Genomic DNA, 14,478 nt, shown 5'->3' with positions numbered 1-14,478 from the left:
GTGTGTGTGTGTATGTGAGTGTGTGTGTGTATGTGAGTGTGTGTGTGGGGAGCGGTAATGTAGCGGTTATCGCGCTGCGCTATGATCTTGGAAACACGGGTTCGATTCCCGCTCACGGCCAACACCAGTGACGATTATCTGAACAGGTCCTGGGCCTCCCCTAGGTCGACTCAGCCTCAAATGAGTACCTGGTGCAGTCTGACTGGGGAGACAAAGGCGACCGGGCGTGGTGTTGGCCACCCATCGTGTGCCGTGCCGGCCTTCATAGGTGCTCGCTAACAGCACTTGCTCCAACAGTCTGTTGCAGGCTATACGAGGGATCTTTGTCTTTGTATTTGTGTGGAGAGCGGCAGTGTAGCGGTTAGCGCGCTGCGCTACGAGCCCGGCGACCCCAGTTCGAAGCCCGCTCGCGCCCATTAACGGCCCTTCACGAGGTCGACTCAGTCTTTAACGGCGCGGTGTGTAAACAACAGCGCTGGCGTGCTGCTGTTGGCCACCCATTCCCTCGTGCGCCGTGCCAGCCTTCATATGCGCTGCTTGCTCCTCGCTAACAACACTTGCTGCTGTGATTAGCGCACAGTGCAGCAAACCCGACCTGCTCGAGTTCGACTCTCAGCCACGGCTAACATCAGTGACGAGCAATATCAGAACCTTAGGGGAGACACATTCGGGTGGGTCATGGCGCTGTTCACACGACCGGCTTTCTTCACATGCGGACAGCGCTATGTAGACTGCACGTTCAATGTGGGCTACGCGTTCTCTGTATGAGATACTTGGGCTGTTGTGCATCGCACGTGGCGTGTGGCGCGCTGCTAATGAACGCGCCCCAGGTAAGCAGAAGGGGGGGGTGCGGGGGACCTGGGATCAGGCTAATAAATGCGTATCTCTCTCTCTGAGCCAGCGGCGGTGAGGGTGGCTGCTTAATTAAACATTTAACGGGCAGACGACACACACGGAGAGACGCGAAGTGAGCAACGCATGTAGCGCCACGCCCGCGCATAAGCAGCTCACGAATTGGCTGAAAACATCTTAATGTGTAGAGAACTGCAGAGCAAATTGTTGGCGTCGGCTCATCGACTGGCGGCCTTCCTGCTCGTGTCTGTGGTTCATACTCAGCGATTGTGAGATTCAATTTACATGACGACCTAGGTAGGGGAGGCGGCCGCCTTTGTCTGATGTTTACACATCACACCAGATCCTCATTTAAGTCTACAACGTGGAGGCCTGGGTCGTAGTATGCGAACCACTGCGCCACCACTCCTCGCAGATACATGTACACGTGGACACATCTGCGCGTACACGTTACACCCATTGCCATGTGTCGTAGCACAGGCGCACACGCAATGGCAAAACTAATACAGGAATTAGTCATTCAGAAAATAAAGCCAAATGGCCATTGCATAGTCAGTCTATAGATGTGCACAGAAGGCGTTTATCATCATTTCATTATCGAGACTGCGTATGCTGTACGAACATAATGGCCATCTAAACTCGGAACCCCGCGCAAGATCCACTCCTCAATCTCGCAGAGAGAGAGGCGTGAGCAGGGAACCACAGACGAGTAGCAGCCACGCCCTAAGCTCCAAGCTCTGCTGTCCTTTACATATTAAGGTCAATTAATCGGTGTGCTTAAATGTGTGGTGACGTCTGGAGCACCCGGAGAAAATCTCCGCGTGCGAGGAAACACGCGTTACTGGACGTTGATACAGACGCAAGATCATCAGCATCATCATGAGCAGCAGCAGCCGTATTATTATCAGTGGCCAATTCTCGCCGTCTCCCGGGGTCGTAGCGCAGTGCCCGCCGGGACAGGGGTTGGGTTTTTATCCCGAGAGCCCTCGGCGTCTGCTACAAGGGGGGAGGGGCCCGCGGGGGGAGGGCGATGGGGTGAGGGGGAGGAGGCGGACGCTACGCACGGGCGCATTCACGAGCTCGGTTGCCGAACGACAACCGCTGAACCGGTAACCGTTTTCAAGATTGGTTAACGGTTCTGGAAGTGAGGTACCGGTCGTCGTCTTGAATGGAAATTTTATAATTAACTAGCGGTAAATACCCGGCGTTGCTCGGGCGAAAAAGGCAGACACACACATGGACTTACACACAGACATCGATCCACACACATAGAAACACATCGACTTAGACGCACACACACACATATGGTTAAACCCAGGATAGATCGTTAGCAGGCCAGCCTAAATGTTTGTAACCGGCGAAGATGTTCTATTAGGGGGGGTGCACGCTTCGCAAGCGTAGAGAAGGGAGGGAATTACCGTGGCCGAGAAGACCTGGAGCTTCATGCGCAGCGAGAGACCAGGTAGCTTCCACACAGCGTAACGCAGCCGATGAAAAGAGAATAGCGCTCGACTGATTTGGAGTGAGACCTCTGCTGTTAAACCGGAGCCGGTCATGAGCACACTGGCCAGGTATGGGAATCTTTCCACAACTGCCGCATCACCAATTGTGAGTTGTGGGGGTGGATTGTCCGATGGTACAAAATACCCAGGCAGGTGCTTAGTTGCGCGCGCACGGACGTACAAACGGCACGGCGGTTCAAGTCACCGCGTGAGGAAAAAAACAAAGTTAAAGGTGCAGCCCTGAAAGTGCCTACTCGCTCACGCCACCGCTGTCGGAAGGGCCTCTGCTGGAGGGAGCTGTGGGGGCGGTGACTGTCAGTGGAGGTGTCTGCGGCAGAGAGGCCGAGGGATCTAAGAAAGTAGCCCCGGTGTTCCGAGTGCCGCGGCGGGAGATCGAATCACAGCGGCGACCTCTGGTCGGCAAGGCCAGTGTGCTGACTATTATTACATCACAGCATTCTATGTTTATTCAACCGGTTTTTACCGGTTTACCGGAGTTTTTTTAAATACGGTTATCGAGGGTTAACACGTAGGCTTTGGCGGTTATTGAGTATGCAAAAATATACGATGTTAAATATACACACCGACATACATACATGTAAATATGCGCACACACCTTGACATATATACACAGAGACAAAGATCCCCCGTATAGCCTTAACATACTGTTGGGGCAAGCGCTGTTAGAGAACACCTACGAAGGCCGGCACGGCACACGAGGGGGTGGATGCCCAACACCACGCCCGGCCGCCTTTGTCTCCCCAATGGTGATGTTTATAAACCTCATTTGAGGCTGAGTCGACGTAGGGGAGGCCTAGGACCGATTAAGATAATCGTCACGGTTGTTTGTTAACCGTGAGCGCTACCGCTCTCCTAAGCACTCAGCTATCGTTCAAAAACACACCCGCGCACAACAACAACCGCCATTTGCCACATAGCGGTGGTGACGTCACCACGACGCGTGTGCCAGGCTATGTGCACCTTGAGGCCACGTGAAGTGTCGAACGCCCGCTGGCAAGAGGTCACGGGGCAGACCCAGGTGCCACGGGTCGACTGACTGAGATGACCGAGATAACTGGCTGATGCACCACCTGTGCCCCCTACTGTGCCAACTTGCTGTGCTTTAGCCACCTGGCACTCCGCTCGTTGTTGTGAGCGTCGCTCCTCCCCCCTTCGTAGTTGTTGGATGGCGACTGCCTCCAACTGCCCAGTAGCGTCTTTCACGAACCTCCTCCACAGAAGCCGATCTTGACACCGCTGGTATCAGTCATCGGCAAGTCCACTCAGCTCCACATCCTCCTGCACCACATCACTCCATCTCTTCCCTAGCCCGTAACGCGCTCGTTTAGCCCCCTCGATCGGGCCGAACAAAAGCTGTTTAGGCATGCGGTGGCGGGGCATGTGGGCTACATGACCCAGCCAACGCAGCCTTGCTCATCGATGGGACTTTGTCCAGATCTTTCAAGGATTTGTGAGCTCATCACACAATACAGCCTGGTTATACCCAGGATGGATCGTAGGCAGGCCAGCTTAAATGTTTCTAACCAGCGAAGATGTTCCATTAGGGGGGTCCACGTTTCGCAAGCGTAGAGAAGGGAGGGAATGACCGTGGCCGAGAAGACCCGAAGCGTCGTGTGGAGCGAAAGACCAGGTAGCTTCCACACAGCGTTACGCAACCGATGAAAATATATTGCCGCTCGACTGATTCTGAGTGAAACCACCGCTGTCAAACCGGAGCCGGTCATGAGCACACTGCCCAGATATGGGAAACTCTCCACAACTGCCATATCACCAAATGTGGGGGTGGAGTGTCCGATGGTACAAAATACCCAGGCAGGTGCTTAGTTTTGGTGGGGCTGATGGTAAGTCCCCACCTCTTAGTGGCAAGCTCCAGGTTCAGCAGCGGCGCCTCCAACTCCTACTCTGAGTGAGCAGCTATTACCAAATCATCGGTTTGGTTGAGCAATAGGGAGCCATCCCTTTACCGCACCCGGGCATCGATCAGCCTCCCATTGTATCTGTACCAGATGGAAATTCCTCTTGTACAGATATTGAAGGCTTCACGAACTACGTGGTCGAAATAAATGTAAAATGTATTTAGATGTTATTTAAATAGATGTTATTTATTTAACACGCACACACAGACACAGACCCGAGTGTACATAGACACAGCCAACAGCACAGATTTCCCCGTGTAGGCCACACAGGCTGTTGGGGGCAAGTGTTGCATGCGAGAACTTGTGAAGGTCGGCAAACGAGAGAGTAGATTGTCCAGCACGACGCCCAGTCGCCTTCATCTCCCCAGTGCCGCTGCGTACACAACGCGCCGGGTACATATTTAAGGTTGAGTCGACCTAGCGGAGACCCAGAAATGGTTCAGATAATCGCCGACATGGCCGTGAGGAGCAGCAACCCAACTCGCGTCGTCGGGCTCACGGCGAAATGCGTTAACCACCGCGCCAACGCTCCTCATATTTGTAGACAAATGAATACTACACAAAGATGCCTCCCGATAGCATGAACATACTTTTTGGGGCAAGTGCTGTAAAGGAGTAGCGCCTATGAAGGCCAGCACGGCACACGAGGGGATGGGTGGCAAGCACCACGCCGGGCCGCCTTTCTCTCCCCATTGGCGATGTTTATACCGCACCGGGTGCTCATTTGTGGCTGAGTCGACCGAGGGGAGGCCCAGGACCGGTTCAGATAATCGTCACCGGTGTTGGCTGTGAGCAGGAATCGAACTCGGGTCGCCGGGTTCATAGCGCAGCGCGATAACCGCTACACTACCGCTCCCACACAGACACACACAGACACACACACACAGACACACACAGACACACACACACATACACACACAGACACAACACAGACAGACACACACAGACCGACACACACCGACGCACACGCGGCGCCGGGCGGGTGGGGGGAGGCTCTCGCCATCAGCGCCGCTGTCCGCGAGCTCCGACCTCAGTGAGCAGCGAGGAGGGCGAGGAGGGCCACTTCCACCAGGGACGCTGCGCCGGCAGGTGGGGGGGGGGGCTGTGTGCGGGGGGGCTGTGGGGGGGGGGGCTGTGGTGGAGGGGTGGCGGGGAGTGGGATGCTGTCATGCGGCCCACGGGGATACCTCTGAATCCGTGCCCAATGCCCGTGGGCTCCTCCCTGGGGGGGGGGGGGGGGGGGGGGGGTTCTGTTAGGATCCACGGGGTGTTGGCTTGGGCCTCTTCATTAGCGCGCGGAGTTCTCTCCCACCGCGCAGTTGTGCGCAAGGCAAATCTCCACCCTCCCGGGATGCGGGATCGAACCCTGGGTTTTAAAGACCACGGGTCGCGATTCGAACAAGGGCCAGAGACACGGTGCCTGTGGTGGCCGTGCGTGTGGCCTGTAGGCCGGGACTGTCCACATGTTGTGGGCGGTACAGCAAGCGGACTAATCGCCATCTGTTTCCATTTGTACGTTGGGTGGGGTAGAGTGTTGCCCCTTGCTCCGGTTTCTTCCCACGTATCGTACGAACACCCACGTTGACTGAGAACATCTTGAAATGAAAAAAACAACAACACATTCTTCAATATAAAAAAACATCTTGAAAGAAAAAAAAAACATCTTAAAAGAAAAAAAACCCCGTAGCGGCAGGACCCTCCTGAAAAAAAAGAGTTATGCGACTCATCGTGGCTTTCCTGGAATAATAAGTAATGATTATAGCGTGCGAACGTTGCAAGAGGCTCACTCACCACGGCCGCCTGCTCCTCCTCCTCCCTCGCCCCCTCCCTCCACCCCAACTCTCCCCGGAGCGCACCGCGCCACTGTTGATTACACAACGGGCTCGAGTGCGCGTGGGGCGTAATCAGCGCTACTCGTCCCAATTAAGAGGGGGGCCCCCCTCCCGCCTCCTCCCGTCCACCACCCCACTCCCCCCCCACCCCACCCCCTGTCCTTCGCGCTGATGGATGATACTCGAGCGTCCTTCCGAGGCCTCGCTCCGTGCCCGCGTGGCGGACGCGGCGCCGCTTTCCGGGGTAATCAACCCCCTAAACTCGGGGCAACGGCGGACCTTTACGTCAGCGAATCATTTCGTGATTAGCTAATGTGAATAACAAGTGCTGGGGGGGGGGATTAATTGGACCGCTTTATATATACGTGTTTTTTCTTTCTCTCTAACCAATTACGCGGCTTTTAACGAGCATTCGTCGGGCAATTGATGGCGCGGGGGATCATTAACGCGGGGAGGGCGCAGCGCCGTGCCGGGCGGGCGTCGTGGCGAGGGAGCCGCGTGGCGTCCTGGAGGCAAGGGGATGGCCGGCGCCGAGGTGCGATACCCGGCGGCAAAGGTTAATTGTGGAGTCTGTGATATTTCATTTGTCCGATCACGCGTTGCGCATGGCCTGGCAGAGAGGCGCGTTGCCCATTAAAGCCGGTGGCGCGCGCGGTTCTCGCGCAGGACACAGGGAACCGCGTGGGCGAGATGCGGAATATCGTTGATTGTTTCACAGCAAACGCGATTCTCCCCAGACGGAGCCGCAACTCCGCGCCGTGCCGAGTCGCGTGCACGCCGCGTGGACAAGCGGCGTCCCCCACTGAACCCGCGCCGCCACTCCCTTGCCCGTCCGTGGCATCAGCGTTCGGCCGGACTGCCCGTCGATTCGCAGCGATTACCCCGAAACGCCTCCTGTCCTCTCCCCGTCGGCGAGCGAACGCAGTTGACGCAGACGCGGCGCGCATCACAACGGCGATGGCGAGCGAGATAGAGAGAGAAGGGGGAGCGCGTCGTGTGAGTGAGCGGACGGCGCGGGCTGCTGGTGATGAGACGGGGGTAATCGCTCTGTCAGCTCCCGCCGAGGCTGTCACTTTCACTCGGGCCGCTGCGGCTGCAGCCGCCACTCAGGCGCGGCTCCCTCTGATGGGGCGAGGCAGCCACGCAGCTGCCCGATGGACGAGGGCACTTTGATGGATTCATCTTAACCCACGTCGCGCTCGCGAGCGCGGGACGCACGAGGGGGCAAGACGCCGCAACTCCGCAACAAAGTAAACCGACGGCTCCCCGTCTCGATGAAGGAGGCGGCTCCCACGAGGGGTCCATAGGAGCGTTATCACACGCCAGCAGCATCGGGAGTGATCCACAACTTTAAACAATTCAGCTCATCGAGAGACGCGTTGTGTTTGGGGGTGTAGCTTAAAGCAATTGAATCCCCCATAATCTAGAGATCGTTTATTTATTTTTTTACAATTTCTTATAACGGTGGTGTTGGTGTGCACAAAATCACGGAAAAATCAAAGATAATGAGGTTTGAGGAACCTGACCGCTCCCGGGAGCCACTCCCGGTTATTCAATTCGCGTCGTCGTGATGAGTGTGTCTTGTAGCCACACGCGCGGTCCAGCCTCCCTCGTAAGCGAGGCCACGGATTCCCGTGGGAATTCCACAGAGGAGGGATGGATAAAGCGTTGACGCGCACAGTGCTATGCGCCCCTTGCCTCACAGTGGATTTTGCAGAGTCAGCGGTGACATCACCGCAAGAGCGTTGCATTAAAACTTACCGCAGTCACAACGCAAGTGACGTTTCTCGGGTTGTGAGGCCCGATTGAAAATTGGCACTGCCAGGGTACCAAAGCCAGTGCTAGTACTGTGTGTACCACTAGAGCCAGAGCTAGCACTGTGTGTAGTACCAAAGCCAGTGCTCGTACTGTGTCTATGGTACTAGAGCCAGAGCTAGTACTGTGTGTGTAGTACCACTACAGTCAGAGCTATTAATGTGTGTGTGGTACCAGAGCCAGTGCTCGTACTGTGTGTACCACTAGAGCCAGAGCTAGCACTGTGTCTGTGGTACTAGAGCCAGAGCTAGTACTGTGTGTACCACTAGAGCCAGAGCTAGTACTGTGTGTGTAGTACCACTAGAGCCAGTGCTAGTACTGTGTCTGTGGTACTAGAGCCAGAGCTAGTACTGTGTGTGTGGTACCACTAGAGCCAGAGCTAGTACTGTGTCTGTGGTACTAGAGCCAGAGCTAGTACTGTGTGTGTGGTACCACTAGAGCCAGAGCTAGTACTGTGTGTGTGGTACCACTAGAGCCAGAGCTAGTACTGTGTGTGTGGTACCACTAGAGCCAGAGCTAGTACTGTGTCTGTGGTACTAGAGCCAGAGCTAGTACTGTGTGTGTGGTACCACTAGAGCCAGAGCTAGTACTGTGTGTGTGGTACCACTAGAGCCAGAGCTAGTACTGTGTGTGTGGTACCACTAGAGCCAGAGCTAGTACTGTGTCTGTGGTACTAGAGCCAGAGCTAGTACTGTGTGTGTGGTACCACTAGAGCCAGAGCTAGTACTGTGTGTGTGGTACTAGAGCCAGAGCTAGTACTGTGTGTGTGGTACTAGAGCCAGAGCTCGTACTGTGTGTGTGGTACTAGCGCCAGTGCTCGTACTGTGTGTGTGGTACTAGCGCCAGTGCTAGTACTGTGTGTGTGGTACTAGCGCCAGGGCAAAAATCCCTTACACAGCCTTCAACAGACTCTTGAGGCAAGTGCTGTTAGCGAGCACCGATTAAGGCCCAACAGACAGTCGAGCGGGAGAGGGCGTTAGGTGGCCAACACCACGCCCGTTCGTCTTTGGCTCCCAACGCCGATGTCTACTACACACCGCAGCCATTGAAGCCGAGTCGATCTAGGGGCGGCCCAGCACCGGTTCAGATGTTCGTCACCGGTGTGTGGCCTTGAGCGGGAATCGAACTGTGGTGGTGGTGGTCCTGTTCCTAGCGCAGTTCGTTCGCCACGGCACTCCGACGAGCACCTCCGATTAGCACGGTTGGCCACGTACGGTGCGAAAGAAGTTCCACATACATGCTACGGCTCTCCAAATATGTACAACATCATCAATCAGTCACACTTCATTACTGTAGCACTATGCGTGCAACACAAATGCAATACATGGTGCTTTACAGGTGTAGTGGTGGTGTTGACGTGCGCCGACTGTGACAGTGATGGATCACGGGGCGGCACGGGGTGCGGGGTTGGGCACGCGTTGTAGGTGTGGTATGGACGCGCGCGCCGGGAGTGACAGATGACGGGGCGGCGCGGCGTGGGTGGTGAGGCACGCTGAGATGTGGGAAGACAGGATCGTAGCCAGCGCCCAGTGATTGGTCGAATAGGATGGGTGCTCGCAGCGACGTCCGCAGGTGGGGTATAAAGGGGGACGCGCGAGAGCACTCGGGGAGAGTTACCCAGTTGAAGACCAGAAGACGGAGCTGAAGACCTAGTGCCCCGAGACCCCTAGTCCCGCCGTCCTTGTAGGGACCGGGGCCCTGTGTGGCTCGGAGGCGAGACTGTGGGACCCGGGGTCCGACGCCCACGTGGGTCGGGCTGGGGACCCACAGTCAAGACGGACACCCCGGGCAGGGAGTGTCCAGAGTAGCTCAGTGGGCGTTAGTCGCCAGGGTAGCTAAGTGGGTGTTGGTCACCCGAGTAGCTCAGTGGGCGTTAGTCGCCGAGTAGCTAAGTGGGTGTTGGTCACCCGAGTAGCTCAGTGGGCGTTAGTCGCCAGGGTAGCTAAGTGGGTGTTGGTCACCCGAGTAGCTCAGTGGGCGTTAGTCGCCGAGTAGCTAAGTGGGTGTTGGTCACCCGAGTAGCTCAGTGGGCGTTAGTCGCCAGGGTAGCTAAGTGGGTGTTGGTCACCCGAGTAGCTCAGTGGGCGTTAGTCGCCAGGGTAGCTAAGTGGGTGTTTGTCACCCGAGATACTAAGTGGGTGTTAGTCACCTGTGAACGAGTTGGTGAAATAAAGAGTGTGCTACCCGTGAAGTCGTCTCCCGCCGAGTTACTACATTACAACTGGCGTCAGAAGTAAACCTGTCTTCATGAAGAATGGACACGAGGAAGACTACCCGTACCCACGAGCGAGGTCGGGAAGACGACGGCGTACCGGGGACACCAACCTCGGGAGGAGAGGACGAGGAGTTGCCGCCGATGCAGCACTTCGCGGTGATGGCCGACGCTCCGCTCGCCTCCGACACCAGCCTCCAAGACGCACACTCCCGGTTGGCGGAGTTGCTACTCGCCGCCGCCGCTGTCTTGGCGGACATCTCCGTTCCGGCGAGCGAAAAAACGGCTGCGGGGTTGGTGGAGAAAGCGAGGTTGGAGGGATCCCGCCAAAAGGCGCTTCGCGCCAAAAGTCTTGAAGTTGCCGCCGTTTTTGAGGGGCCGCCATCGATTGGCGGGAAGCACGGACACCACGTGGCCGGAGACCTCCGCTCAGCGCAGCCCACGTCATCAGCGCGCGCCGGAGCTCTCCATTTTGCGCCTGACGACCGAGCCGACATTTTACACAACTACAGCGGAGCGCGGGAAAATCTCTCCAACGTCGACGACGATCGGGTCCTCCAGCAAAGATTGCCCGCGCTGTCGGCGTTCAAGACGGATGGGGGCGACTGGGGAGCCTTCCAACGAAGGTTCCTCGCTCATCAGGAAATGTCGGGGTGGTCCGACACCACTGCCCTGCGTGCGTTGCCAGCGATGCTCGACGACGACGCGCTTGCCGCCTTCACATCTGCTGCAAGGTCGTCCCGCTCTACGCTCCAGGCCGCACTACACCTGATGGCGAAGGTGTTCGGGCCGCCCTCCACCTGTCGCCACCAGTTCTACGATCGGCGAAAGGTGGCTGGAGAAACGACGCTCGCCTATCGCACGGCGCTGCTCGCCTTGGCGGACGCAGCTTTTCCCCGCATGGACAAGGAGGGGAAGGACGCCATGGTGACGGAGCAGCTGCTGGCGTTGGCCCACGAGTTGGGGGTCCCCATCAATGTGGCGGACGAAATGGATATCTGCTCCCTGGCGATCGCCACGAGCATTCACGCGTACGAGGTCCTCAAGCGCAAGCCGGCGGTCGTCTGCAAATTGGCGGGGAACGCGGCACTGGCCGCCACGATCGCCGAACCTCAGCCAGCTGCGGATCAGGAGCAGGCCTTCGCTGCATCGCGTCCGGGGGAGTGGAGAACGGGAGGTCGTTCGCCCACACGTTCATCCCGCAAGCTGGAGCAACCGAAACCTACGACGTCCCTCGTCGTCTGCTACAACTACGGCCTTCGGGGTCACGTCGCAGCCGGGTGCCGGGCCCCGCGTCAGCGCGCCACAGGACCACGTCGGGACGACGACCAGGCCCACAAGTCATCCCAACAAAACCCGGCAAGTCGCGGCACCTCACACGCTCGGTCCACATACAAGGCACGTTCGGGTCGCCGCTTGGCGGTGGGGGGTTCGCGGCTGGGTGCCGGGGGTTCACTTCGGCGAGGGGGGTCCGTACACGGCCCGCAAGCAGTCGAATGGTCCGAATTGGCCCACAGGATAGTGGCTGCGTCGGCCGGGTCGTCCGTGGTAACGGGGTTTATTGACGGGGTTGAGGTCCGGGTGCTTGTGGACATGGGTGCGTCGGCCACTATCATTTCGGACCTTATTTATAACATTCTTCCCGTCCAAAGTAGACCCCTTCTGCCAGTGGACGTGCCATTTTATGCGGCGAATGGGGGATCCCTGGGGATCATCGGCCAGATTCGGGCGACTATTTGCATTGGTGACATCAAATTGGCGGGCCCTATTTTTGTATCATCATCGCTGGCCGTTCCCTGTTTGCTAGGTACGGACTTTTTGTCCAAAATGCCCATCAAAATTCTCATAGATCAGGCCTGCATTGAGCTTCCGTCGGGTCGGCGGGTTGCGTTCTTGACGAGCCCTACCAAAATACGCACGGTTTGTGCGACGGTGCAGGCGCTGGCAACTCAGACTGTACGGGTGCCCCCGGGATCGCAAATGTTGGTACCCCTTCGGTTGAGGAAACCACTCGGGGTGGGTGCGGAGGCACAGGGAGTGCTGTTGGGGCCGTCTAACAGGGCCAGAAGGGGCCTCGACTTAGCGGTTGCTCAAACCATGGTGAGAGGGGACAGTGAGCCGTTCGTAATGGTCCTGAATACGGGGTCGCGGCCGGCCGTAATTGCGCAGGGAACGGTGCTGGCTCACGCCGCGCCGCTACCCGTTGAGGAACGGCTCGTGGCTCAAGCAGATTTCACTGTCGAGTCGCATCCTCCAAGTGATGAGGGGACAGAGTGGTTGGACTCGTTGTGTGCCGGTTCTGCTAACTTGTCCAAAGTGCAATTGGGAGCATTGAGGGGTTTGCTACTCGAGTTTGCTGACGTGTTCAGCAAACATAAGTACGATATCGGCTGCACGGACCTGTTGCGCCACCACATAGCTACAGGGGACGCGGCCCCTATTCGACAGAATCCCTTCCGGCTCAGCCCAGCTGAGAAGGAGCATGTGCAATCGGCGGTTAATGATATGTTGGCGGCCGATATCATTTCGCCCTCTTCTAGTCCATGGAGTGCTCCTATTGTCCTAGTTAAAAAACAGGACGGGTCCTTGCGGTTTTGTGTCGATTTCCGCCGCTTAAACAAAATCTCGATGGCGGATGCGTATCCGCTCCCCAGGATGGATGAGTCGCTGGATGCCTTGGCGGGAGCACAGTTTTTTTCCACACTCGATCTGCTTTCCGGATTTTGGCAATTGCCACTCGATAACGAGTCTAAACCTAAAACCGCTTTCCGGACACCTGGTGGCCTATTTGAATTCAACCGTTTGCCCATGGGCTTACATTCCGCTCCCGCCACGTTCCAGAGACTCATGGAATTGGTTTTGTCGGGCCTCCAATGGGACACCTGTTTGATTTATCTCGACGATATCATCGTTTTCAGTCGGACTTTTGAGGAGCACCTCCAGCGACTGAGAGCGGTGTTCCTCAGGATGCGTTCCGCTAAGCTTAAATTTAAACTGGCTAAATGTTTTCTGCTTCGGGAATCGGTCAGGTATTTGGGCCATATCGTGAGTCGTTCAGGGATCTCGACGGACCCTGCTAAGACGCACTGCGTCAGCTCATGGCCAACGCCAACCTCGGTCACGGAGGTTCGCAGTTTCATTGGTTTCGCCTCCTATTACCGTCGTTTTGTCAAGCAGTTTGCCACCATAGCCAGGCCCCTGCACGCTTTGACGGCTAAGGGTGTGCGGTTTCACTGGGGGGCGGAAGAGGAGGCTGCGTTCTGCTCCCTTCGTGACGCCTTGGTGCAGGCTCCCCCCTTGTGTTACCCCGATTTCACACAACCGTTTTTGCTTGACACAGATGCCAGCAACACGGGTATCGGGGGGGTGCTCTCACAGGTGGTCGGGGGGGTTGAACGGGTGGTCGCCTACGGTAGTAGAGTTCTTTCCCCCGCCAAACAACGCTATTGCGTAACTCGTCGTGAATTGTTAGCGATTGTGTTTTTTACACAGCAATTCAGGCCGTATCTTTACGGCCGTCATTTTACGGTCCGTACGGACCATGCGGCTCTACAATACGCTATGCGCGTGGCACAGCCATCGGGTCAATTGTCCCGATGGTTGGAGGTCCTTCAGGACTACCAATTCACGACGATTTACCGCAAGGGATTGCGACACTCAAATGCGGACGCCTTGTCGCGGTTGCCACCGTGCACGGACTGCGCATGTTTGCTGGGATCGGCGCGGTGCAAACCCCCGGTCGCCGACACCCCGGGAGTTGCGCTCGCCGCCACTGACACCCCGGGAGTTGACGCTCCCACGGGGAGGGATTCGCTGTTGTCGTTGCTCCTCATTGAGTGGGGCCATCTCCAAATGTCCGACAGCTCCCTACTTACGCTACGTCGGAAAGTTGGCGCTCCCGAGGTAGGGGATGCGCGGGTCGGTTCCTGGGTGTGCAGACAGGGCCTTTTGATGAAGTGGGACAACATGTCCCGGCGTCACGTGCTCGTTGTGCCTGTTGCTATGCGGGGTAGGGTCGTTCTGGCAGCTCATGAACGGCTCATGCATCTGGGTTTTCACAAAACGCTCGCCCTAATCCAGCGAGACTATTATTGGCCGGGGATGGGTAACGACGTGGCGAACATTCTTAAGGGATGCGTAGGGTGTGCCAAAAGAAAACCGCCACCATTGGCAGCTAATCCACCGCTGCAATCCATTCAAGTTTCGCACACAAACGAATTGGTTGCGTTGGACATCTTGGGGCCCTTTCCTGCTACACCGAGGGGAAATAGGTTCCTGCTGGTTGGCGTAGAATACTTCACCCGATGGCCCATGGCATGGCCACTCGC

The sequence above is a fragment of the Lampetra planeri genome, chromosome 10, assembly GCF_965212315.1.
Source record: "Lampetra planeri chromosome 10, kcLamPlan1.2.h2, whole genome shotgun sequence".
In the NCBI taxonomy this organism is placed as follows: domain Eukaryota; kingdom Metazoa; phylum Chordata; class Hyperoartia; order Petromyzontiformes; family Petromyzontidae; genus Lampetra; species Lampetra planeri.
This window is presented reverse-complemented; position numbering follows the sequence as displayed.